The sequence below is a fragment of the Callithrix jacchus genome, chromosome 13, assembly GCF_049354715.1.
Source record: "Callithrix jacchus isolate 240 chromosome 13, calJac240_pri, whole genome shotgun sequence".
In the NCBI taxonomy this organism is placed as follows: Eukaryota; Metazoa; Chordata; class Mammalia; order Primates; family Cebidae; genus Callithrix; species Callithrix jacchus.
Window position 1 is genome coordinate 112336817 of NC_133514.1, and position 26503 is coordinate 112363319.

Sequence of the window (26503 nt, forward strand, 5' to 3'; positions counted from 1 at the left end):
TCCTTTTCTGTTGATTTTAGGTACTTGTCTTTTTCCTTAGAGTCACCCTGAAAAACTCAAAATAACCAGACAATTATTAATTATTCTCTTTGCTGGCATAAAAAATGAGCCTTTTCTGAATTACATTTATATAGAAAATCAATTCTGTGAAGGAACACTTTTATTAAAGAGGCAATGGACATTGTGTTTATTTTGAAAGGTGCAATTTACAACTCATAAAATAGGAAAATACTAATTTTCAGGTGAAAGAACAGCTAGACAGATAGCATATAAATGGTCTGTATGTATACAATCCACCAAGCTGTCTGAGCATGCCAGTTATCTTTCTATAATTGTACATTGGGGCCAGGGGCGATGTGGCTCAGGCCTGTAATCTCAGCACTTTGGGAGGCTGAGGCAGGCAGATCACTTGAGACCAGGAATTTGAGACCAGCTCTGCCGACATGGTGAAACCCCCCATCTCTACTGAAAACACGTAAGTTAGCCAGAAGTGGGAACAAGCACTCATAGTCTCAGCTACTGGAGAGGCTGAAGCAGGACAATCTCTTGAACCCAGGAGGCAAAGGTTGCAGTGAGCCAAGATCATGCCACTGCATTCCAGCCTGGGCAGCAGAGTGAGAATCTGTCTCAACAAAAATGGAAGCCCACTTCTCCAATAGTCTCCAGTAAGTGAAGTGCTAAATGTAAAACTGTATCTTTTCCTGATCTGATTACATAGGTGGAAAAGATGCTTGAAAATATTGCTTTCAAAATATACCAGATTCACCTTGAAATTACAGCTACAATTTAGAAACTTAGAGATCTTGTCCATGCCAGATCATCTAAAGGGTATCAGTTACTCTCTCACAAATGATCACTGAGTTCCTCTTATTTGAGAGAGATTCAGGACACACAGATCACAGTCTATTCCTAGCCAGTTGAATGAGAAAGCCATTCTTTATTGCTTTAAAATCATGATTAATCTGATTGTGGGGAAAGCACAAAGAAATGAAAAGTAGAACTTGCGACAATTATTCAATGAGAACTGAAGTTCATGAATATTTTTGCTGAATTAGGGAAGAAAAGATTTAGAAGTATGCAGGTAGCTAAAAAGTCAGATATGTTTATATCTGTTATCACTATACCAAAATAGCATTGGAGAACTAAGACCATGGGAGGTAGCATGGGTTATAGAATAAGCTTCCTCCATATCAGATCTTTTATTTGTCTTATGTATATTCCAGAGGTTCCTATCAGCTGAATGCAACTCTCTTAACACAAATATCATACTTACGTATGACACTAATGAGCTTTGGCTTCAGGACCCCTCTATTAAAGGTGACCTTGCACCCTGTTCACATGTGATCATGTAATTTTGTCATTTTGTACATGTAAATTATTTTTCTGTTCTTTAAAGCAAAATGGCCTCCAACATTGTGTAAGCTTTGAGCCTCACAAAACTTGCATCTGTACCTTCTTACTCTTTTATCTGTTTAATTGTCTTACCCAAAGGGGTGCTGGATTTCTATATCATACCTTTGTTACACCTCCTCCTTTCAAGTGGAACCAGTGAAACGCCCAAGATGGAAGGTCTGCATTGGTGCTAGGGCATATCACCATGAAACGTGATGCCACTGAATCACATAGGAATTAAGCTCCCAGTCTTGGCTCTGACCTCATCAGTACTCCCAGCAAAGTGGTGAAAACAAATTATAGATCCAAGGATGTATCCCACTATGGTGGGGGAAGGTGCACACCTAATCTATGATCATTTCTGTCTCAAGTACCACTAAAGGGACCTCCAGAGGGACAGGAGGTGATACAGCTTCATCTCCTTGTAAACGTGCTGGTGAGTAACCTCCTGGCAAATAGACTACTGATCTTTTCTAGAAAGAGACTCCCTATATACAGACTGCTCTTAGCAGGATGCTTCTAGTTTAGAATTGTCTATGGTGGACAGACCTATAGCTTCTGGGTTTAGGAGGCAGAGTTTTCTGGATAATGACAAACTAAACCGCTGGGATGTAACAGAGAGATTTCCTAACTCACACACTCCTTGCTGGAGGCACTAGTGCAAAACTTTAAGGCAGTAACTTAACTGAAAGGGCACCAGGAGTTTTATATTTTAATTTAATCTGAGCCAGACAGTGCACACCCCAAGGCAGAAGGGAGGTCCTGGGAGCTGCCTGGACAGCCAGACCTCTCCTGCTTTGTCCCAGACCTCCTGATTGTTTCTATCAGTGTTTCTATATTTAGATTGTTTCTAAATATCAGTAACCTGATATTTAGTAAAATCTCTTGATAATTTCACCCTTTTTATTGGCTCATGCACCAAAATGCTAAAAAAATGGTTTATGTGGATTAAAAGAAATTTAGAACATAAATTATGCTCTGTTAATATTCTTTTGTAAACAAGTAAACCATAAAAATAAATATTTGTAGCAGTATATCTAGCTAAGAAAAAAACCAATAAAGTAAATGTTGCAAAGAGATTTTTTTTTAAATACCAATGTACCGCAGTAGTTGAATAAAAAGAACTTAGAAGGAAATTTTGCAGGGCAATTCACCTTTATCATTAAATATTTAGCAATATTTTCATATGATAAGTATTTCATCCATGCAGTGACATTCTCCAAATTGTGATGAGTATATTTATATAAAAATTAAGGTAAGTTGGATTATGCTTTCATTGACTCACAGAATTATTCCAAGAATATGCAAATCAAGAAAGATTTGGTATGAATAATATGTATATGCAGAAATCAAATCATACCATAGAAACTTACTTTGTATATTTATTTTATGTGTTTTTTTTTTGGTAATAAATATGAGAAACTCACTACCTAGGAAACAGCTCTAGAATGAAAAATCCTTTATATCTGACTAAATGTGGTTCTATTATATTATACATTTCTCACATTAAGGCCATGTAAGGAAGTGCTTTGAATGAGAATATGAACTCTGCAAGCCAAATCAGTCTAGATCTACAAGATTTCACTTCAAGTGTTAGTTTTCTCATTGAAAACCTGGAGATTAATTTTGTCCAGATCATGCATTTGTTTTAGAATTAAGTGAGATGGTGCATGTATATAGAAATGATGTCATGCCTGGCAAAACATAAGCACACCACGAATGAAAGCCACATTTATCGTTAATTGGACCCATGGATGTCCTCTTTAAAACTTTAAGGCAGTAACTTAACTGAAAGGGCACCAGGAGTTTTATATTTTAAAAGATAAAGTAGAAATCAGGTCCCAGGGCAGTATGCACACAGGCTAAACTAAGTAGCATATGGTCTGGTAACTTTTCAGAGTTAGAGGCATCGGTTCCCGCGATCTCACGCACCCTGGTGTGTGGCAGAACTCAGTCGAGTGCATTTTAACCACAGACCTGATGAGGATTGGGAAGCGCAACTTTAGACATTTGACGTTGCGGATGAATAAATTCTTCCAACTTTACAGGCTTTGAAAAATAAAGGACTTTCTCTAAAGTTCTGTGAGATGGACTCATGTCCCTTACGCGGTAAAGAGACTGTATATGAAACAAGTCAAATCAGGATCTGAATTGGTCTTGTTGGCACTGAACGTCCCCCTTGACTTTCTATTTGCTTTCCTATTACTGCTCCGAACCCATTCTGCTGGTGCGCCTAGTGATTTTTGAGGCGGTTGAAGGAAGTGACTGGGATATGTGCTATGGTTTGGTTGCTTTGCATTTCAGCTACTATGGTAGCATTCATTGTATCACTACTCTATTAAGATAATTGACAAAACCGTTCATTCCGTAGAGAGCTAGAAAACAAAAACATTTGTTATTCTGCTGGAATTAACCAATTTTTTTTATAAACAAAGTCTAATCAAAAGAAAAAGGAATGCTTTAGTAACATGGTTTCAGTGGCTGCATCCCAGGTCTATCCAAACTGAGTCATTGATATTTTCTCCAGTCATGCTAAGCAGGCTAAGATACTGAGATATATCTCCCATGGAGGTCAGAGTGCAACATCAAACCCTCCCAGACAAAGCAGGGCCACGGTGAGACAGTATTCTTTTCTACCTACCGGATTATTGAGGAAATTTGTAATTTGGGGCTCATCTAATTACTTGATGTTATTCTGTAAAGCCATACTTTGAGGAGTCAGTAGGAAAAATTTAGTTGAGAATTTCACCATGCAATGAGAACTATGAGGCAATTTAATATGCAACTATTTTAAGCATAAGTGGCAAACTATAAATATGTTGTAATGATGTTTTAATATGGGTATTTCTATTTCCTCTTCACTTTGGAAATGATGAAAACTGTAACCTGAAATAGCTAGGGTTTTGTCTTGTGTATTTATTTGTACAGGTTCTCTTAATGCTATACCGTGTACACACGTGTTATTTTCCTGTGCTGATTTGCCTCAAAATGCCCCTACTTTGTTTCAAAACCCTTATTGTTTAAGAAAGTTCTCAGGCCGTGTTTGTAGTTGTTCATAGTTGCTTTAGATAACAGATTCTCTGCAAAATTGACCAAAAGAAAAAAAGAAAAAAAAAAGTCTTCTTTTGGTTACTTATAACCAGGAACTGGCTTTTTAAAAATAATTGTTCTTGTACCCTGAAGTGGTATTTCAAATTCTGCTCCTTTTCCTAAAAGTAATTTCTTAATTATTTCTGATTTCCAAATGGGTACCCAGTCAGCAAAGCCATCTACTCCACCCTAGCACATGAGTAACACTGACTTGATTTTCATCCCTATAGTCTTGCTTTGTACCAGAATGTCATTTAAATGCCTGTCAGGCTACTTTTACTGAGTATAATTCTTTTTAGATTCTTCCATGGTAGTTCACATATGAGAGTTGTTTTTTTTTTTTTTTTTTTATTGTGGGCTGAATATACTGTAATTCCTTTACCCACTCACCAGTTGAGAATTTTAAACATATTTTAGTTGATTACTTTATATAAACCCGTGAATTCTGGTCTAAAGAATAATTCTATTACACCCTTCCTGCACCACAGGTGGAGAGATTGACTTATTTTATTCCATAAATTCCTGAAACCCAATGTGCATGGATAATTGTTTTAACAGATTTTATTTTCATTCATAATGAGGTCCATAGATAAGGATATTATTTTCTTTGAAAATATAGTTTGTGACTCTGTTCCCAAGGGGAGGGAACATGCTATGTGTTTGGGGTCGATACAGAAGTACTGGGGTTGGTCACAGGCAGAGAGAGAGGGAAACTGGCTAAGAGCCTTTATTGTGTAACTGGCAAGCCAAAGCAAGCAGGGTTAGGATTCCTTAGTTTGGAAATTTCAGCAGGCTCTGGGGCGTAGAAACTGTGCCTCCTTATCTGATGCTCTGCCCTGGGGTGATCAGGGCAGAGAGAGAGTGGCTCAGAGTTCAAGAGTCTGATGAAGAAGGTGGCTGTGGGTGTGGGCTCTGTATTGGTTGGTTTGCATTGGAAAAGGCCACCTTCTGGTAAGTTATTTACTATCAGGGCAGAGAGAGAGTGGCTCAGAGTTCAAGAGTCTGATGAAGAAGGTGGCTGTGGGGGTGGGCTCTGTATTGGTTGGTTTGCATTGGAAAAGGCCACCTTCTGGTAAGTTATTTACTATCTCTAGGACTAGGCTAATCGTGGTAGAGGCAGTCCTTCCAGTGACATCAAGGCCTTAGATGTCAAAGAATCGGAATATAGAAAATTTTAAAAAATAATGTGTTTTCTAAGTATGTACCTTTAGGAAGTATAATTCTTAAATGGGATTAATGGGGTTAATGCCATTTTAATATAAATTAGAAAAGTGCCATGTTTGACCATCTGCAGCAGGATTCCATATCCAACAGCTGATGAGGACAGTGACAGAGGAATCTGTGGGATCCACATTGAGTCTTGGAGACATTAAAGGGTGTACTTGCCTGTTCTTGCATTTGAAATTCCCTAAGAATCCAAAGTAATTTTGAGAGAGTAGAAGGGAAGAGTTGGGAAGACCCATTCGGGAACCCCTCTCTCACACAGGAGAGAGACCTATTCTCCTTAATTTTTCTGTTGCCTATTAAACTTTGATCCTAAACCCCCAGCCCCCAAAAGATGCAGAGAGTTAAGGTGAGAACACACAGCAGTTGACCAAAAGATGAGGGAAACATACAGTTTCCATGCAGCAAGAACCAACATTGAGAAATTTAATTTTTGATTCAGAAAGCAGTAAACTCTTATGTGAGTTGAAAATAGCAATAGGGGACGTTTTGTCATTAAAGGAATTATGAGACAGGGGTTGGAAATAACAAGTTAATAAAACAGCTAGAGAAATTGTTTCTCTACCATTATAAGGCCCCTATTTAGCTTAAAAAAGGAAGGATATTTATGCCATGCTCATCAGGGAGTGAGCAGTCACTTTCTATTATGTTCATAGCTTTACCTCTCATGAATAGAGGAGAACTTGCCTCGTGTTTTATACTACTCATAAATTCTACTACTAAAATAAGCCTAACGGCATTCAATGTAAGTACCTACTTCATTCCAATCTGTTGGATCTCTATTTGCCCCATTTTTAAATGGAACCAATGACATTATTGAACTGGATAAATGCTGGAAAAGAGAATCAAGATGACCATGCAAATTAATATATGAGTATACTAGGTTCTAACGAAAAGGAAAACTGGAATCTCTGCTCTAAATCTAAATAAAAGCTAAGAATTTGGTAGTATGATATAATGTTTAACATATTCTATATCTCAATAATTCTATGACCTTAGAAGAAAAATGGAGCTGAAATTGGAAAAAAATAATTATTACAGATCAATGGGTTCTGGACCATGGCACAGAAATGTTAATACACTGAGACAGAAGTGTTGCAACAGAGAAAGTTTAATTATCGCAAATCAGCTGAATGGAAAGATGGGAAGTGTTTTTCAAATCTGCCTCTCCAAGAGTTTTGAAGCTAGGGATTTTAAGAAAAGTTTGGAGGGCAGAGATCTAGGGAATAGATGCTGCTGATTGTTTGGAGATAAAAATCATAGGAGTGTTGAAACTGTCTTCATGCACTGAGTCAGTTTCTGGGTGGGGTGGTGTAGGGGGGTCACAGGACTGGTTGAGCAAGTTCCTTGGTATAAGTCACAGGTCAAGTAGAATCAGTTCATCTTCCCTAATGCAAAGTCTGAAAAATATTTCAGACTTAGGTTTTACAATAGTGATATTATCTGTTAGAGCAACTGGGGAAGTTACAGATCTTGTTACCTCTTACTCCATGACTCTTGAGCAGTAAGCAATTATAGAAAAGCAAACTGAGGAACAATGGCTGGTTATAACTTAACTATGCCTGCCTCTTAGCAGATTTCAGGCTCCTACCATAATTCTAATCTTGGGCCTTTCTTTCATTAGTTTTAAAAAGGCACTTTCATTCCTCAAAGAGGGAGTCCAGTTTGGGGAAGGGACTATTATCATCCTTGCTTTAAAGTGAAACTATAAATTGCTCCAATAGTTTGGCCTATTCCCAGGCATAAGCAAGGACAATTATGAGATTAGAAGCAAGATGGAATCAGCTATGTTAGATTTTTCTGATTCATAATTTTGCAAAGGCAGTTTCATAATCAATACCTAAAAGTCCCAGGTCCCATGTGGGTGAGAATTCATTTATATTGGCATTACTTATCACCAACACAACATGCATTGAAAATGAATCACGCACTTTGAGAAGCCGAGGCAGGGAGATCACCTGAGGTCACAAGTTCGAGGCAAGCCTAGGCAACATGGTGAAACCTTATCGCTACTAAAAATACAAAAATTAACCAGGCATGGTGGCACACACCTGTAGTCACAGCCACTCAGGAGGCTGAGGCACATGAACTGTTTGAACCCAGGAGGCGGAGGTTGCAGTGAGCCAAGATTGTGCCACTGCATTCCAGCCTAGGCAACAGAGGGAGACTCAATCTAAAAAATAATAAAATACCAGGGAACCATGATTTAACTAACACAAGACTTGCACTGATGATGTTCAGGCCAACTTTCAACTCATTACCTTTACCTCCCGATGTCTGAACTAAAAGGAAAATTTGCTAGGCAATAAAATTATAGCAAGTGGACAGGATCAGGGAAATGCATGTTTTCATTGATGTTTGCATTCCCCTTTTGATCCTGTATGCTAATTCCATATTTAAATATGCTGGCTTAAGACAGTGAATAAATTTTCAAATAATTACTCAGGTGATGAATACAATAGCTTAATCCAAAACACAGATCATTAAATTTGATATTGGCACACAACTTCAACATTGACTGATTTCCTGAAGGGCTACTCAGATATGAATTCATATAGTTGAAACTGTTCCATCTAATTTTTGCCACAATTTTTGTGGGTATAATGATGAATCAATCCTTTTATCTAATCAAATAGTCACAAAAGTACAGTTATTTTATTTTGGTTTGACAATATGCTTAGCATAGAGATTATATAATTTTGTCCCCTTAAAAGACTTATTTTCTGAAATCCAAATAAAATTTTAAAATATTCTGTAAGACAGTTTAAAAGTGACAATTTTCATCAAATGTAGCTACTTTAAAGGGATGAAATATATGGATTCCTATATAGAAGACTAAATACAACCAGAATGGAGGGAATTTTTTCTTTTGTACTTAAAATGCCCTATATACAGCCCACCCAAAAAGCATATTTGTATGTTCAATCTTGACTTTCTTGTCATTACTGTTGTGTGTGTTCACTAGCACAAAGATTACATACAAATTCAAAGTCTTGCCTTCTTCAGTTCATAAGAAAAGTAGCTATCCTCACATACCCATGATTATATACAAGTGTTAAATTACATGTTCCCTTTTGTGTTACTGTCAGGAGCTCCCTGCAGTAAGTGGTATAGAATATATACCTCAAGTCCTTCTCCCAAAGTTCTTTTCTCTTGCAAGCGTATGTGTTTCTGGCACATAATAGGGTGTCAAGACTAATTGCTTAATTATTTGAAGACATGTGTAGCCTAAGCCAACTATTTACCTGAAGAGTGAAAATTTTATTCTGGCTTATTCCCTCTTAAAACGGCTTGAGGAAGTACTCAGCAGAGGTTCCAAGGCAACTGGCTACAGATCTTTAACAAAAAGTAAACATCAAATTTTCCATAAAAATATGCTTATGACATAAATTATAAAAATAAGAACAATAATGTTTTGGTTGTCGAAAACAAAAATAGAAGTTTATTTTCTTCAATCACATGGTGCTATTACTTGCAGTACACATTCAAGTGCATTCCTTAACTGCAATAAGCATTTTCCTCTCTGTCTTGACACTAGTCATCCATCAAAAAATGCTAATTATATTAGTTCTTTCATAAGCTGTCTCCCTTGGAAGGAATTTTTTAAATGCAGAAGCATTATTATGAATTTACTTGAAGTATAATATGTCATACATTTATTAATGAGAACAAGAATTATAGAAGCCACTAAAGAATTTTTCCAGTTAGAAAAGACCACCTAAAATATATATATAAATAAATAATGTAAACAGTGCTGTCTTTTTAAATAGAATGAAGCTAGAGGATCATTGAAAGTTTATTCTCTGTAAGGCAAACTATGAATATACCATGTAAAACCTGTTTGATCTGTCTTTAAACAAAAAAGCCTTAATTAATAAATTTTAGACTGTAAATGGTCAGCTCCAGGGTACGAATGGAATTGGAATATTATGATAACTCATGGGAAACTGAAAGCTCCCTAAAAAAAAAAATCTGGTATTATTTCAAACCTCTTTTCAATGGAAACCTTAATTTAGTTCCATATTATAAAATGAAATCATATGTTTGGGTCTGTGTGTCACTTTTGATCACTGTTGAAGAGCTTTGATATTCTTAATACATTCTTCAGGGAGGAAAGTGATGCTAATACTATTCACATTTACACCTTTGAACTTTTAGTTCATATTTATAAGAAAGGGTATTATCCCAGTAAATTATTATTCTTGTCTTCAAATGAGTGCCTTCAAACAGCCTAGCAACTCCTCATTAGTGTGGGGGATATCCTCATTAAGTGTAAGCCTACTGTTTTAGCCTGGACATGTTTTTCCTTTGATCTAGAACTAGGAGGACATTAATGACCAAGTTTTAGAGGCAGCTAGTATATCCTCTCCCCAAAATGCCCATCTCTTTTGTTCCTGTCTCAGAGAGGCTTGAGAAGTCAGCTTCCCAGGGAACAGCTCGACACACAAGACAAGGAAGGACAGAGAATAGATAGCAGGGTACAGTCAAGGTCAATCAAGGTCATGTGAGTTGTTATTTGTACAGTCCTGAATATAAACCTTTATCTATGGAAACTGAATCCAGTATGTTTTTGTTCAACTCCGAAATGTAAGTTAAAAATTCTTAGATTGTTTTGTCATGTGTTTGCATTAACAGCAAAATACTTCATATCTCTAAAGTTAAATTCAATCACATGTTAATTTAAAACATTAATAATCAGCACCAAAATTGAAAATGACAGCCCAGGATCCTGAAGAAATAGGTAACATTGCTTTATCTACTAGTAAGACTGGTTTAAAATGAACCTTGCAATAATTCAAAAATGCTAAAGAAATTAGAAATATTCACTAAAATAAATTGTTTTCTTACTTTTTGTGCTAAGGAAAATTAATGTTTTAAAAAGAACCCCAGAGAAAAATACATAAAGTCAGCCAAAACCAAAATCAGAAACTAAGCCTTTTTTATTTATTCCAATTCTAATCAACTATAAATATTTTTATACTGCATTTCAGTTAATATGCTGAAAGCTGACAATAGGTATAGGAATGGGTTATTTTGCCTACAATTCTAACTACATCATCTGCATGCTCTGCTGCACTAAATATAATGAAACTTGGTCTAGGTGGAAGATAGCACAGCCCCTGAGACAAGAATAAATTCAAAAAGGCTACATTACTGGAGCTAAATAATCAACACCTTCCACTGCACGAGAAACAGGCTGAGAAATGACCTTTACATGAGCCAGTGAAATAGCAAAGGGCTTTTTGTTCCCTTCTCCAATGTAGTCCGTGTTGGTGAAAGAAAAGGTAGATTTCCCCATGGAAAGCTGCCACTTTACCAGGGGAAGCAGGTTTTCACAGGCTAACTCTCTGACGGGGACAGTTGCTACTTTGATAGAACACATGCTTGGGTGTGATTGGGCCCGTCAGGGGTATTGTGGGTCACAGTCTAAGAACAGGAAACGCCATCTCTAAACAGAAAACGCAGCATCAATGGGGATGGTGGCAGAGGCCAGGGATAGTCTAAAGCACCGCAGGAAAATATTTGCAAAGGAGGACGTGGTAGCTCTCCAGTCAGTGTAGTGCTCCTACACGGCCCTGTAGTGTAGGAAACCATCACTCACAATCACACTGATAATATCTTCTATGTCACAGTACCTGACAGTGTTCAAAATGTGTTCATATTTTGATCCTCCTAGCAGCCCTCTAAGGTGTCAAAGGTAAATAGTTTGAGAGATGGGCAGCCACAGACTTGGGGGTCAGGTGACTTTTCCAAGGCATCCAAGCTAAGCCCAGGTCCTTCGCTTCCTCATCAGTCTGTTTCCCCAGCATGCCACCTGCCTTCAGAGGCAGTGTTTGAACTTTGCAGGGTATACTTTCTACTGCTCTGTGCAACCTAGCACAGCACAACTTCATAAGCCTGGTCTTAAAACCTTACCTTCTTTGACATAATACTAATTGAAAAGAAACACAGGAGATTTGCTTTTTAATTCTCTCGTTTTCTACCTTGCTATTTTCATCTCCCTTTCAATGTGTAGGAATGCTTAACGCAAACAGCGAGAGAGGTTATCATTGGGAACTGAAATGTGTCATCAATCCCTGGATGGAAAAGATAGCAGGAATTATCTAAGATAATATTATCGCCAAGAACTTAAAATGATAGACAACAGAGCAATACAAAACTTTATATGATAGAGTTTCTATAATTCATCCTTATGGTAAAAAATGAAATCCTATAGATATTACTTTAGATATTGCTTAGCACAATCTTTTGTTCATAGAGAAGACAGCATTGAAAATGAACATTTCATGGAGCTTTAACAACTAGCAAAGCTGAAATAAATATTTTTTACTAAGATTGCTTTGATCTATGCCATGATAGGTATTACAATATGCAGCCAAGGGCTTTGGCCATTAAGAAAAATAAAATATATACTGCTTAAATTCCCATTAGGTTTCAAGGGTAAAAGAGTAAATTTCTCTCAACTGCTTTCCTTATGGCATTTTTGTCTCATTCTTTATGATAGTTGGTGCCGAGTTGAGAAAAGTAGGAGAGATTCCAGTAAGTTCCCACCTTCTTTATACTTCAGAGTTTCATCTCAAACTGGGAGAGTAGCTAGAGAGAGAGCGAGGCAGCCAGCTCGTTCTGTCTTCTCCCTCATCTTATGTCGCTACTCAAGAAGGGGGTGTTTGAAGAGTCCAGAGAGGATACAGTTGTTAAAATACCCGAGGCACTTAGACCAGCTCTCTCCAAAATTAAATGGAGTGCTAAGTTCCTATTGTCTGCTACTGATGAGCGCTGCTTCCTTTCCTTCTTCTGACCCACCAGGACTCTGATATAGTCATGGATGCCCAGGGGCTTGTCAAAGCAACATTGTAATAGCTCTTACTTCCAAATACCTGAAATTACCCTTTCCAGAAAACCAAAACTCTGTATAAATAGTTCTCAGTTATGTACATGATTCATTCATTTCTACCAAGAGCCCCTGAATTCTCCTGAAGGTGTTAATAACTGAAGGTATTTTTGGAAATATGAAATAACTTTATTTGGGTCCAGTCGTGGAGACGTGGTGATCTGGAGGTGGTAGACAGAGGATAAACTACTCCAAAGAAACGTCAGAATCTTACTCGTTTGGGCAGCTTTCCCGATCACCACCCTTCAGCCTGCAGTCACATATTTGGCTGGGCAGAGCGCCTCGCATGCAATGAGTGACGAATAAACGTTTGTTGAATGAGAAGCTAATGAGAATTGGGTCCTGTGAGAAGGCTTCCCACGGCCCCTGGTTCTCTCCTCACATTCAATAGAACAGGAAGCTACCTTGGGTTTGCTCTCAAAGTAGTAGTTTGAAACTTAAATATGCAGAAATCACCTGAAATGTGTTTATTTTTATTTTTTAAATATTTATGTATTTACTGAGACAGTCTCGCTGTCATCCTGGCTGGAGTGCAGTGGCGCAATCTCCATTCACTGCAGCCTCTGCCTCCTGGACTAAATGATTCTCATGCCTCAACCTTCCAAGTAGCTGGGATTACAGGCATGAGCCACCACATCCAGCTAATTTTTGTATTTTTAGTAGAGATGGGATTTCACCACGTTGGCCAAGCTGATCTCGAACTCCTGACCTCAGGTGATCTGCCGGCCTCAGCCTCCCAAAGTGCTGGGATTATAGGCATGAACCACCCCGCCTGGCCCTGAAGTGTATTAAAATTAAAGACTTAGTCCCCTCCAGTTTCCAGCTAAGCATTAATCTAAGCATAATCAGAAGGCTGTGAAATCTGACTATCTGAAACAAAGTGTGCCTTGCGTCAGGCAACACCAAATGGAGAGCTACCAATGGAGGAAGAGGCTGTGCACCCTCACTAAGGACCCATCACCTTCCTTTGCTTCTCTTTCACAACTGAACTTCTCTCACCAGTGGATACTCATGTGTCTTGTAGATGAAGTCAGTCAGCAGGGAGAATCTGTCTCACCAGCCAGCAGCTTACATTATCAGGGAAATGCAGTCGGTACACCCAGCCAGAAGTATGGGCAGGTTGGAGAGGGGGATGTTTAGAATATCTCATGAGGATCAGACTTTGTAAATAGTTTTTATAAATTTAACTTGATTTCCCCTTTCTTGCTTCTTTGGCCGTTTTCTGTCTTCAGGTTGTAACTAACTTGTGCACTGAATAATGCTCATTTGAATAATCACTCTGGACTCAGTCCTTGATATTTATCACCATTTGACTACTGACCTTTCCCATTCTCCTTTTTGTTCTTTAACCTTTTATTTGCTACTCTCTCTTTCTCACCCCATATCATTCCTCAAGTTTCCGGCTAAGCGTTAATCTCACATGGGAAAATATGGTTAGCCTCCAAATTCAAACTCTTTTAATGTCGTGTGTGAATGACCACAGCAGAAAGGATTCCAATGTCTAAATATGCCTCGCGCTAGTGAACTTGCTTTATTGTTTCTATTGTTGGACGGTCTTAGTCCATTTGGACTGCTATAATAAAATGCCATAAACAAGGCAGCATAGATATATATGTCACAGTTCTTGAGGCTGAGAAGACTTAAGATCTAGGTACTGCCATATCTGGTGTGTGGTGGGAGCTCACTCCTCCTAGGTGGCAGCTTCATGCTGTGAACTCATATGGTAGAAGGGCAAACAAGGTCCTTTGGGCCTCTTTTTGTTTTATTTTGTGATCTTTTTTAAAAATTGAGACAGAGTCTCACTTTGTCACCCAGGCTGGAGTCCAGTGGCATCATCATAGCTCACTGCAGCCTTGACCTCTTAGCCTCAAGTGATCCTCCCTCTTCGGCCTCCCAAGTAGTTGAGGCTACAAGTCCATGCCTCCATGTCTGGCTAAGTTTTTTTTTTATTTCTTTGCAGCAACAGGGTCTTACTATGTTGTCTAGACTGATCTCGAACTACTGGGCTCAAGCAATCCTCCTGCCTTGGCCTCCCAAAGTGCTGGGTTAACAGGCGTGAGCTATTGCACCAGGCCTGGGTCTCTTTGATAAGGGCACTAATCCCATTCGTGAGAGCTCTGCTCTCATGACCTAATTAGCTCCCCAAAACCTCACCTCTCGCTATAATTACACTGAGAATAGGGTTTCAACATGTGAACTTGGGGGAACACAAACATTCAGACCATAGCAGACTTTTTTTTGAAGTGGCTGAAATCTAAGTCATTAGCACCTGTTCTAGCACATATGATCCTATATGCTCAACATTTAAGAATACATTTTAAATTTTGGCTTCGTGTGTGTGGCTTTCCGACAATGGAAGGAGCCTCTTTAGTGATCATGTGAATCACAATAAAATATATTCAGTTCATTCCACAGCCTCAGTGACTGTAGAAACCAGGAATGATGTAGTGAGATAATTAGAAAGATGTCTGGGCAGAAACGTAGAAAAAGGACTCTTTCCCCAAATTTAGGGAGAGACTATAAATCTGACCTGATGACTATATAAATGTGCATCTACAATAAATGAAAACCTTTGCTAGTTAATTTTCATAGACAAGGGAGTGAAAGTTTTGCTATTTGAAATTACAGATGCTTTACAACTGTAAAGGTTCCAGAATTTAACGCAACTTGATTCGGTTAAGAAAGTGTAACATTTTTGTTTCTTATTGAATATTTCTGAGGAATCCCTTCTCACTGGAAGGGGACAATTACAACTTGCCGTTTTAAATCACCCCTTTCAGATGACTCACCTTGGTGTGATACTATTTTCTGCCCCTTCTTCCCAGTTTTTTATAGTTTGATGTTTAAGCACACAAAAATCTTACATGACCTTATGAATAAAAGGAACCCCAGATTCAAGCATCATCTGGTCTGGTCTGTTCCAGGCTGTCATCTGTTGTAATAAATATAACTGATCTCATTTGGGCTTGGCAGGGATGTGCTGTCACTCTCCACTGAAACCCCTGAGATTCTGGCCAGTTTCATAAATCCTGGAGTTCTCACACCCTGATGTTTGACTCCAGTCCTCCACAGTGGAATTTTTTGATGCCCTGCAGCCAGACTTAGGCACTGGGGAGGTCAGGAGTGTATCCTTTAGCTCACCTATCTAGAGATCAATTTATTTCACATTCCTGCATTCTCCAGAATTTTCACTCAGATAAGAGAATTTTCACTCAGATAAGAGACTTCAGGATATACAAGTCTCACCCAGTGCTTCTAACTCCCCGCCCCCCAGCCCCAGTCACCCAGGTCCAGATGGAACAAGGCTGCCTCTTAAATCATGTTCTAATCTCCCTCTAGCTCTGATTTATAGCAAAGCTAACTTAATCATTTAGATTTGGCTTTTACAAATCCATCAAAGTTGGCCTGGCTAGTACTCAAATCTTCCTCTGAAAAGGTTGACTTCCTATTTCTTTTCCTGTAATAATACTTTCCATGGCAAATAAAAGTCCTTGGTAGATTAGGGGAAAGTGTCCACAATAATTTCTCAGTGGAGAAAAGTCCTTAGCATACTAAAAAAAATCCATTCCACTACAGTAATTCCCTGCCCCCTTTACCCAAGTCCTGCTGTGTCTGCAGCTGTTTGTAGAAGGGGAAAGGTCTCCTTGGACCTACTGGGCAGTTTTTTTTTTCTTATTTTTCAACTACAAGCTGGCTCAGGGAGTGAATATCTACCTGGATCTTGAAGAGCAATATCTATAGTGATGCAAACACAAAAACAGAAGAAAAGTCTTCATTTAATATACATTTTTTTCTATTTTTTGATCCTTCAAGCACCATCATGACTTTTGTGACAAGGACAGCACCTGCAGTGCATCCCACTCATCCTACTGTTCCCTCATATAAACTCCCCAGGGTCACAATCAGGGGCTCAGAGGAGGGCTGGAGAAGTCAGAAGACAAATACATGCTGTGTTAGGAAACCTCTAGAGAAACAGACCAATATACATATACATATATTATACACATGCATATATATACACACATAAATATATATACATATACATAATATACATATACATGTATATACATAATATACACACATGTATATATACACATATATACATGCACATATGTATATAAACATACATAATACATACACATGCATGTATGTATATGTGTATGATATATATATATATATTTGATCTGAGTATGAGAGGATGAAATCAAAGGCAAAAACGGACTGAGTAGGATTCCTGACACAGAGAACAGTAGGAGCAAAGGCACCTGCTCATTAGGAGAATGCCAAATGGTTTAGGAAGGGCTGGAGTGTAGATTTCTGTGCCTGGAGTGAGGCAGAAGCTGATACTCAGTAACAGAAAACAGCGTTTATGATGATTCCCACATCTTTTCCTTGGGAAATGAGAAAAATGATTCATCGATTTATAAAATAAAATGGAAGGAATCAGACTTGATGTAAAGCTAGTTTTTGATATTTTTTATTTCAGTTACTTTTAAGATACTACATAGTTAGGGATAAGGCTTAGAAACTCCGAAGAATCTCCCGTCAGCACGCAGTGGTAGTTAAACCAATAATTGTGAATAACAGTAATCAGGAAGACAGTATGTAAAGAAAGATGAAAAGTTGACCAATGATGGAGAACTCGAGAACACAGTGAAATTTCATGAATTGACACAATAGCAACAATACTAAATACAGGTCGATTCACTTCAACCAAAGATTCTGTATTTTGTGAGTTTAATATGGCTTTTTTTTTTTCTCGGTTCTGTTCAATGACTCTAGTTTTGTATTGTTTCTGCTTTTTTACCATTACCTGAATTAGCATAAATTAAGAAATTATTTTTCCATCATTATATATGTCCCAATTGTCAAGGAAAGGTCTTATTTTCAAAACATTAACTGAGATAGGCTTGACCAGACTTTACTATTTTTTTCTTTCACAGAATCAGAGTGTAACAGGAGGTAGGAAACTATTTCAGTTTCATTCCCAAAATGAGGTAGATGGGCACCAGTAAGAAATGAGGATTAGGAGCAACTCTGGCATGTTGGTTGAGACTCCAACCAACCAAAGAAGAGGAATTGGCTGTCATTGAAGTGAAAAATACACTCAGCCAAGGGAAATTCCCACATACAATCTGTTCAAATGCCAAATCTGGATATATGCCTCCAAATGTGAGGGCAGATAAAAGTGAAAAAATGGGATCTTATGAAGCAACCAAATCAGAAGATAGGTTAAAAAAAAACATGTCATCCTCAAATTTAAGAACATGGAGTGGCTCTAAAAGTTTTATTGCAAAATCTAATAAAGGCTTTCAACAAAAAGACTCCTTAAAGGTCAAAGAAGGAAGCCATAGGAAGAAATAAGAATAAAATAAATACACGTTAAGATGATGGGAAGAACAAACATGGTAAGGTTTTTCAGAAAGCTTAGAGAAAGCATAAATCAATATGGAAGGACAAGAGGGAAGATACTCAATAGGGAAAGATACACTACATAAAAGTAAGAGATACAAACAAGTAAAAAGCCAAAACAATTAGGAATGTTCCTGTTTTTGCAGCCACCAAGCAGTCTGCTCTGACTTCTACAGGATCCTGGGTGGAAACCCTCCACCCTCCCTCAAACACCAACATCCCCTTTTGTGGACTGAGTTGCCAACCTTTGTAGATTTTTTCTGTTTTCTTTTCCTTCCTATCTACTTGTATTTTCATGGAATAAGTGTAGTTGGGAAAAACTCATGTAAAAATAAAGGTAATGAGATATTAGGAGTACTATAATACAGATTATGTACTATGCTTAATTCAGCAAGAGAAACAGAAGTGATTGGTCCATTCCTTAACTAGCATTAACTAGAATTCATTAGGAACCATGATGAGCCTAACATTACATAGCTGAGAAGACCAAAAGTATCAGGGAACGATATAAACTGATACTTTTATTTTTGATAGGGAGATATTTACTCCATTTCTTAGCTTCTATATTGAAGATAATTCAAACTATTCACTAACTTTTTCAATGAAAATTATTTTAAGAAATACAATTTAATGTGTTAAAATGAAGTTAAAAATTTAAGTTTAAAAATCTAAGCTGAAATGATGACATTTGAAATTATAAAACATCTAGGCAATTGCATTTGAAATTCTTTGATATTTAAAACTTACATAGATGCATGTTGTTCATTTCAGTAAATTTTAATTTCTATTTCAAAACAAATTAAAAATTGGTCACTTAGGCAGAATGTGATAAACACCTGTAATCTCAGCACTTCGGGAGGCCAGGGTGAGAGGATCTCCTAAGCCCAGGAGTTTGAGGCCAGTCTGAGCAGGAGAGGCCCCAGCTCTACAATAAATACATGAAAACAAAATGTTAACAACTTTAAAAGTCAGTAGATCAAACATATGCCTACATCTTTTATAACACCAGTTGGTATTTGCCATGAGTTTCTTAGAATGATTTGTGTTTTGTTGTTTTACTGGGTAGCTTGTTTTGATAATGCCAGTTTTTAAAAAATGTAGTGCTCTATCAGTGATCTGTAGAGAAAACTGTCACACAGTAAGGATCATCACTTCAAAACCTCTTAATCCCCACAGAGGTTTATCTAATCATCTGCTCAGAGTTTTTCAATAGAAAGTGAAATGCATATATGTAAGAACAAATGTAATTCATAGGAATGGTGATTACTTACGGTTTTAAAAATATGATTTTAAAAAAATTACATCTCCCATTGAAAAAATAATATGTTTCTCTCTGAAAATCTAAAATAGAATACAGTGCCTGACAAGTAGACAAGTGGGTGGTGTCCAGAACTGTGTTGACAAAACGAATAAATATAACCTGAGAAGAAAAGTCGAGCCTTAGTCAATATAAAATCAAATCCAGTCTTGCATTTATTTTCCATTTGGCTATAAGACTTTGTCTTTCTTCTATAGTCAATTGAAATGCTGAAAGGATCTTTCACATGATTAAAAAAGTATCTTAACTATATTTAAAACAAAAGAAGAATAAAAATATAATTTTAAACCCTGATTACATGCTCTTTTAGCTCTGAAGAAATAGAATTCTTTCTAGGTTCCCCTCAAAATGGTGAAAGAAAAGCATAACTCTAATACTAAATACTCATATTTAGAGACTACATATTAATAAAAATTGGGACAGACTAAAAACTGTCCCGATCGTAACATGGCAGTGAAATTCACGTTAAAAGGAAAGTATACTTCCTAAATGACAGAACTCAGGTTTCTACTTGTCTTCTTTTGTTATTAGCTCTTCACCACAAGAACAGGTGCGAGTACAGATCAGTAGCTGACCCATGCGATACACACAGACGCCTTCGAACAAGTTTAAAATAGAACAAGTCTATGCCAGCTGCAAACATAAGAACATCACTTCTCCATACTTAACCATTTTATCCGCTCCATTTGGAAGAGTACAGCAGCACCAAGGGACCATTCTTCAAAACAATGTTTCTTTGATATTTTGTTCTGCTTTTTTTTCACTATCAGAAACTGTAAAATCAATACTCTTTATGTAGCCACTATATTGATAATTTTCATTCGCTTTCATCAACAAATATTTAAGGGGGATACACTGGGTGCTTTTCGTGATTGACATTGGGAGTTAAAAGTGTGATAATTCCTAATTGTCAGGGAATATCTGGTATGTTTACAATAAAGCCTCCAGGAGCTATATATACAGGGCAAAGATAAAGTCATCTTTTTAATTTTTTCCATTAAATCCTTGTTAACATGTAACCATATAATTAGGATAATGGCAGTAATTGTAATTAAACTCTTATAATTTACATGACATCTTCACATGGTGGGTGTTTTGATTCTGAATTTCTGAGGCATAAAGTAGGGTAACTAGAAGAGCATCTTGTATGTATATATTTTCAAAGATTTACTAAAGCCAAACTCCAGATGTTCAGAGAGACTCAATGAGTCATCTTATTGAGTTAAATTTTTAAAAAGAACAATATAAAATGAAAACTTTGAAAATATGTGAGTAGATAGATTTTAACTAATGTGACTATAGTTGTGCCATCACTGAGTACACAGGTGGAAGAATTGATAGAGTTTGGGCACAAATGTCTATTTTAGAGATGGTTTATGTTAACTCTTTCATTTACAAGTTTAATTTTAGAGGGGGCCAAGTGGTATTCCACAAAGCTAATTGGCAGCAGAGCCCAGACTAAAACCAGAATTTCCTTGTAGGCATGTGTATTAGTCCATTCTCACACTGCTATAAAGAACTGAGACTGAGTAATTAATGAAGAAAAGAGGTTTACTTGACTCACAGTTCTTAACGGGCTTAACAAGAAACATAGCTGGGAGGCCTCTGGAAACTTACAATCATGGCAGAAGAGGAAGCAAGCATGTCTTACTATGGCAGAGAGAGAGGGAGATTGGGGGTACATGGTGTTGTGAGCCTGTAGTCACAGCTACTCAGGAGGCCGAGGTGGACAGACTGCTCGAACCCAGGATTCAGTGCTGCATTGAGCAATAAGCATGCCTCTGCACTCCAGCCTGGGCAATAGAGTAAGACTTTGTCTTTATGGAAAAAAAAAATCATACATCTATAACATTTCCTTACTTTACCATTTATGTAAAGAGGTATTAGTGAAAATGTTTGCTTCTACACTTATACGCCATCTGTTTCACTTTGCCCCAGTAAATAGCACTGTTAGTAGTTTTTGTACATTCTTCCAGAGTTTAGTGTACATATGTGCCAAGATGCATGTAAATTCTTCCCATGCACATTTACATTGACATAAATTGTATTTATTGTATACAACATGATATTTTGAAGTATATAAATGTGGAATGATTAAATCTAGCTAGCTAACATATGCATCACCTCACATAGTCATCATTTTCCATGGTGAGGAACATTTATCTACCCTCTGTGTATTTTTAAGTATATAATATATTTTTTTAACTATAGTCACCATGTTATATGATAAATCCCTTCAACTTATTCCTGTTTAACTGAAATTTTGTCCCACACATTTTTTACACAAATATTAGCACAAGCTACATATTGCTTTACCTGAAAGTTACTTTTAGTAATTTTTTCATAGAGTTCTTTGAGCATTTAAAAAATTGTGTGTAAACCCTCGCTGAATACTACTACTATACTATTATGACTACTACTGGAGTAGTTGAATTTCTAAATTATGTTGCTAAATGAAACAAGAGAAATTAGTGTTGTGAATTTCAGTCTTTTTCTAGTTTTTGACTTATGGTATCTTATAATTTCTATTATTTTTAAATAGGATTTTCAAAGGCAGATTCATCCGTCTTTTCCTTCTGTCACTTTTTTGTTTGAACCTTCTCTTGAAATCTCTTCTCCTTTCTGAGTTTGTATAAATTCTTCGATATTTTCTTGTAGCACTTTTTTCCCCATTTGCTTTCTTTGGAATTTATATCAATGGAGGAAAAGACATGGATTCAGCTTTTCCCTACTGATTTGAAACTCTACTCTGACCATAGGTTTATTATGTGAACTGGGTCTATTTTTTGACTTTCTGCACTGTTGCTTTATTCTGTTTCTCCATTTTGCTCAGTTTCTTAGATCACAGTCTGACTCAGAGTAACCGATCTTCTCATAGCAGCTAAAAAAAAGTAAAATTCTAGCATCGTTAAATGACAATAAAGATTAAACTGTTAACAGAATAAAAGTGTTAATTGGTTTTAACTGCTCTGTGGAAAAGCTGTGCTTTGAAGAATTTCATTATGTTCTATAATTAAACATTAAATTTTAAATACTGAATAGAAATACCACTGGGTTTTTAGGAACATGCTCCTGCTCTACCCCGTTACTGAGAGTTTAAAATTTCTGTGTGCATGGAGAATAAATATTTGGTTATTAAATATGTATACAACATTGCAAAACTTAGTGAGAATGGAATCATACAGCTGTGAAGATGGGCAAAATTGCCAGATGTCAATGAATTCATCTGTAGCAAAATTTTATCTAGAGACCCACAAAAAGTTATTTTAAAGTGTCTACACTTACTTTTTTAAGTCAAGTGTTTTCATAATTTTTGACTTGGTAAATTTCTTTCACACATGTGGGAAGAAAGAGTGACATTTCAAAGTCACGTCTTCATAGAGAGCCAAGTTTGAGAGTTACAGACAAGAAAAGGAGGGCATGGTCTAGTAGTTCAATGCTAGGAATTTTTTCTCCAGAAAATTCCTCCATGCGGCATGTTAGGGCTGATTCTGTCCTTGAAGGCAACTAAAAAGGAGCACCTCCTTTGGAGTTCAGCTTCCTTCAAATATATACATCCACATGATCCTTGGTTATTTTTTATTTATTAGAACATAGCAGAGATAAGTCAACAGTACTGTTATTTCAAGTGATTCTGGATGTGAGTGGTAAAGCTGGATAAAGAGGATATTCTTAGATTCCATAAAGGAATGTAATTTGAAAAACAGACATTTAGGGAAAAGACTGGGAATTTTACATTCTTACTACATTAAAATATATTGACTCCTTAGCACATGTTGGCAGTGTCAGATGGAAGGGTTCCCAAGGCCAGCCTCCAGCTCAATACTTCTCTAGAAGACTCACAAGACTCAGAAAAACACACTGTGCTCACAGTTTGGTTCACCACCATGAGAAATAAGATTAAAATCAGCAAAGAGTTAAGTCACAAGGGATAAAGACCAGGAAGAGTCCAAGCAAAAACTTCCAAGGCCCCTCACAGTGGGGTTATATGAGGACACCCTTAATTCTCTCAGCAATGACATGTGACAACACATGCAGTGCCATAAACCAGAGAAGTTCGCTGAGCCGCGATGTCCAAGGTTTTCGTTGGGGGTCAGTCACGTAGGCATGCAGCAGCCCTAGGACTGACTCAGCTACACAGGCTCCCTCAGAGTAAAGACAGGCATTCCCGCTAGGCTGTCTCTTGTTGGGATAAATATATATGGTAAAATGGATACAGCATGGTCAAAGGTCTCAGACTTACAGAAATAGGCAGAATGTCCCAAAGGCCCAGAGATCATATCCCAGAAGGCAGCCATAGGCCATCCTAAAATTGGGAATGAAGAATGTGCAAGGTTTGAATAACCAACTGGGGCCTACTAAATTAACTCTTTCCTGCCAACTATCACATGCATTACTTCACTTAATTAAAAAAAATACTAATAAAATCCTGTTGCCGAGTTTAATAAGTAAAATAACTGGCTCACATTAATCCCCCATTGCCTTCCTCATGGCCCTAAACTTCTCCCTGGTAGCACATATCTCCATGGTAGCTCAGGCTTCAAACAGTGCCTAGGTTGTAGTAGTTACTTGAAAAATATATAAATTTATATGACAGGCTAGAGCATTGTGGTTGAAATTGGTGCCTTAGTCTTTTGAATCCCATATTGTTATGATTTTCCTATATCACAGTGTCAAAAACAAACAAAAATAAAGAAAATTCTGGAAACAAATGTGGCAGTTCTGTTTACCTCTTAGAATTTTTATAAGGCTCTAGAATATTCCTCAGAGCTGAAAGAAACCTCAGATTATATTATCCAACATTCTGTTTTTGATAAAAAAAATTCATTTTGTACAGAGACATTGTTAGATATAAAGAGATTACATCTCCAATTGTCTGCAAATATCAATAGAATTTTAGTTTGAGGTAAGGACAAATATGTCATCCCTATTTTCCCTTATTCACAATAAATGCAATTGAGGAATGTGTATCTTGTTGGCAAGGGAGTCAGAGGGTTTAGATGTAACTAACACCTCTGTTTTAGCTTTTCCCAAGTTAAGGAAATAATTCTTTGGGTTCATTTGCTCTTTTTGTCATATTTCTTTCTAACATTTGTTTTATGGATCACAGTCTTTAAAATGCTGTACAAATACAGCTTCTAATTTCTCCTCCTGTGGGTCCCATGTGTCATCTCTCACTCCTCCTCGATGAAATGGTGACCTGTGGAGAAGGTTCTGTAGTCCAGTCATTATCAAACTCTAATGTGTGTGGGGGTCACCTGGGGATGTGTTAAATGCAGATTCAAGTTTAACAGTCTGGACAAGCTCCCAAGCAGGCAGATGCTGCTGATTTGTCGACCGTGCTTTGAGGAGCAAGTCAAATGCCATCTAAATTATTTCTTCTTTCTCCTAATTTTCTTCTCTAGTATTGGCTCACTACCTCAAGACTATTTAGACAGATATGAAGCATTCTGTTTCCTAAGAGCCCCTAAAGAACACATTTTAAACAATAACAAGAGACACCTAGACTGTTAGTCCTTTTTCACACTCCTGTAAAGAAATGGCCACGACCGGGTAATTTGAAAAGGAAAGAGACTTGACTCGGTTGCACATGGCTGCAGAGGCTTCAGGAAACTTACAGTCATGACAGGAAGTGAAAAGGAAGCAAGGACCTTCTTCACATGGTGGAAGGAGAGAGAACAGCAAAGCAGGAACTTCCAAACACTTACAAGCCATCAGATCTCACGAGAACTCACTATCAGGAGAGCAGCATGGTACAAACCACCCCATGATCCAGTCGCCTCCTTCCCCCCCTCCCACGGTGGGGATTACAGGTCCCTCCCTCGACACATGGGAATTACAATTCAGGATGAAATTTGGGTGGGGACACAGAGCCAAACCATGTCACCTAGCCCATTGATTCCAACATGGCTGAAAATAAATATGAGCTTCATCTAGGCTTAGGTACAAACTCTGAAGAAAGCATTTTCTACCTAAAGTTTCTTTGCTTTTTATGCTGCTTTAAATGACTTATTTCATGATCAAAAAATGAAGTTTACAGTAGTTTTTATTTCATAGACCAAAATCCCTCCTGTAAGCATGCAAGCTTCTGCACGGGGCAGAGTTAAATCCCAGGAAGCGGACAAGCACTGGAGCTTTACATCTCAATGACTGACTGAAATAACAATTTGTGTTTTCATTATCTCATTTCCAAAGGCTAATAAGCACTGTTTTTCAGATGACTATAAACAAAGCTCAGCCTCAAACAAGATGCACTCCGTACTTATCAATGGTTCTGTTGCTGCTGCTCCTTACTCCTCTGAATCAAAGAAAGCTCATTTGTTTCACTTTGTGAAAACTCCTTATTGTTCCCCCAGACTTTCCATTTCACGCTGGGTGAATTTTATTAAGATCTCTTTCAGAGAAGCTAAGTGCTGGCTCTGTAGGGCCCTAAGGGATCGCAGCTGCAGCCTCTATAACGTCTGAAGCCACTTGAGACATTTTTTTTTCTATTGAAAACTCCTTGGAGAATCATAGAGAAGAATCTAAAATCTTTTTGGTGCTTAGTTTCTCCTCATGAATATTTTGATGTTATAACTTGAAAATTGCTTGATATTATAACCTGAAACTCGACACAGAAATCCAGTTAATATCCAGTATCCAAATATTAGCATATTGATAATGGGTGGGTCTTTCTGAAAACATTCAATGATTTTTTAAAAGCTAGCTTAAAATATTAAAGTATTTTCCATTTTAGAGTTAGTCTCTGTTAATGAAACTTATCTATAATCCTGCTGAATAACAACTAGTCAGCGGAGTTTCTCCAATAAAAAAAAGTTTTTAAAAAGTAATTCTAATTAGTTGAAAAAGAATCTGCATTCTGATTTTTCCCTGAATTGACATACAAATTTTATTATGTACACTCAGAAATGACAGTGACAGTTGCGTAACATTTGTCCATAATATCGTATCATGATAGCATAATAGTGTGTATCATAATGGCAGATGAAAATACTGTAATTAATCTAGTCATTTCTCTGTGGTAGATATTTAGACTTTTCCAGTGATGAAATTAGTAACAGCTAACATTTTTGAGCACTTAATGTGGGCTAAGCAACGCTAAATGTTTTTGGATCAACTCTTTTAACTTTCATAAGGATCTTGGGCTCATTATTAGTCCTACTTTAGAGGTGTGG

At 37.2% G+C, this 26503-nt stretch overlaps 1 protein-coding gene across 1 annotated transcript in view; it reads left to right on the plus strand.

Moving 5' to 3' along the window:
- DOK6 (docking protein 6) overlaps window positions 1-26503 on the plus strand; it is a 446729-nt gene that overhangs the window by 315389 nt on the left and 104837 nt on the right. The gene's annotated exons all lie outside the window — the stretch shown is intronic.